Source organism: Penaeus monodon, unplaced genomic scaffold (genome assembly GCF_015228065.2).
Source record: "Penaeus monodon isolate SGIC_2016 unplaced genomic scaffold, NSTDA_Pmon_1 PmonScaffold_1274, whole genome shotgun sequence".
NCBI lineage: Eukaryota > Metazoa > Arthropoda > Malacostraca > Decapoda > Penaeidae > Penaeus > Penaeus monodon.
This window is the reverse complement of record NW_023641645.1, coordinates 5,453-7,921: the sequence shown is the minus strand read 5'-3', so window position 1 is coordinate 7,921 and position 2,469 is coordinate 5,453. Positions and strand designations below refer to the sequence as shown.

The 2,469-nt window shown below is 36.0% G+C and overlaps 1 pseudogene; it reads left to right on the top strand.

Annotated features, from left to right (window-relative positions):
- Positions 1 to 1,061: 1,061 nt before the first annotated feature.
- Positions 1,062 to 2,246, top strand: LOC119569130 (annotated as a pseudogene).
- The last annotated feature ends 223 nt before the right edge of the window (positions 2,247 to 2,469 follow it).

Sequence of the window (2,469 nt, the reverse complement as noted above, 5' to 3'; positions counted from 1 at the left end):
GTGTGTGTGTGTGTGTTCGTGTGTAAATATATTTATACATATACATACATATATGCTCGGATAATTAGAGAGAATGATTACCTAAAAGTAACACCGGCACTCAGCGTGGAAGGAACTGGAGACCCTACCACGTACGCACTCCAAGATCATCATAACATGAAAACTACAATTAAATATCATGCTGTGGCCACGGCGGCTCAAACATAAACCTACCGTTAGAAAAAAAAAATACATATATGCATGTATGTGTATATATGTTTGTATACATATTATATATTATATATAGTACACACACACACACACACACAGATATATATATTATATATATATATTATTTTATATATGATATATAAAATAATATTATATAATGTATATATATATATATATATATATATGTGTGTGTGTGTGTGTGTGTGTGTGTGTGTATGTGTGTGTGTTGGATATATATATATATATATACTATATATATATATATATATTATATATATATATGTATATATATATATTGTATGTATATATATATATATATAAATATATGTATATATATATAAATATGTATAAATATATATGTAATATGTGTGCATGTGTGTGTGTATCACAGAGAGGAGAAAAAACGTTAACCAATCAGTTGGCATTTGTACAAACCATAATCAATATATATATATATATATATATATATATATATATATATAATAATATATATATATGTGTATCATATATAATATATTATATATATATATATTATGTGTATATATATATCATCATATCTATTATATATATATAAAATATATATTATATACATACATACTAGTAATAATAATATTGACTATTATCATTATCATCGCCATAACAATTTTAGTAATCAAACTGCAGAGATTTCTTCAAACCGTTGCCACTAAACCTCCTTGCCCTGTCTTGCTGCCTAATTTCCTCTTTCCCCGCACGCATGCATGTGTGCAGAGTATGTGTGTGTGCCTGAGAGCGTGTGCTCAATCATCAAAAAATCGGGAAACAACCATACGACGTACAGTATATAAGGAGCACAGAACGCCTCTGGCCACGAGACCCCAGATCGTCCTACAAACACTATAATCTGAACCTAAGGAGCTTCCTTCGCACTAATCACTATGATCGCCTTTCGGATGGTAAGCCAGGGATGATAAAAGTACTTTTGCTGGTCGTCTGCACGGGCGAACTAGTTTGTATGCCTCTGAAGCGAGTGAAGGCCTTAGGTTTTTTCCTCTTAGTAAAAGGAAATTTTTAATAGTTTTTTTTCATCCTCAGAAGTTCACGAGTTTAATGGACATTTTTCACTAAAATGGGGCAGTTACTCACAAAGATTTCTTCTGGTGTTCAGACTCCTTTCTTAAATCTGGCGTGGTCGCCCTACATTGTTATAATTAAGAATCATACATTTTTAAGAGGAAGAAGGTTGGTCAGGGATGATGTTTGCTGATAGCATACTGCATATGAATACCATAATATTCTGTTGGTTATAATTGCATAGTATTAGTAATGATTTTGAACGCTTAATGAGGATATCAACTTGAATATTGCCATTTTTTTATCATCCCTCGCGTTGAAACGATATTGTTAGTATCAAAGTATGTCTGTTTCTTTCCTTAGATGATTTTAGCGACGGTCGTAGCGTTGTTGATGACTCAGGCTCATGCCCGCCGTAGCAGTTTTGCCCCCAACTCAGTCTTCGGGAGGCAGGACAGCCTCGACGAACGTGAGGCCTACCCGCGGAATGCCAAGGTTCTTTCGACGTGGCGGCCTTGACAGCGGTGAATGATATGTGTGTTCAATGCGAAAACGTAACTCGGGACCACTCGACTTTAGCCAATTGCAGGTATGTTGTAAAATATCTAGATATGTCTATAAGATCTCATATATTGTCTGAACTTGAGTATATCGCACTATTGTATTCCTGTTAACACGGTAGCATTCTACACACCACCGCCACATTTCATCTGCGTCCACAGTGCGTTAACCATTGAAGAAAGACGTCCATCTTTCAGTCTTCCTTTTCAGGTCGAACTGCTTCACCAGCGCTACCTTCGCCAATTGTCTGGAGTTGCTTCATCTGCCAGAAAGTGACAAAGAAACGTACCAAGAACATGTGCGGTTGCTGGGTAAGTAGTCCTACTTCGCCTGCAGTGACCAGACGCTGTCACAAGATATCGGAAGGCGAGGGCGTTCAGGGAGAAACTGTTTGTCATGAACGAAGCAATGAATTGTGTTTCCTCTCGCCTGAAATAAATGTTTTCAGCAACTTAGATGTTTCCCTCTTGATTATTTCTGATATCAGAAATCACCTTACTATAAACTGAACCGAATGTGATGGAGAATGTCTGATAATAACAGTAATATCACTCTTTGGCTAGCTATGGCACTACAGTAAACGCGGTTTCCTCCCGAATCATCAGCCAATATTCATGTTCTTTGGGAAACCTCATCAGTACCAGG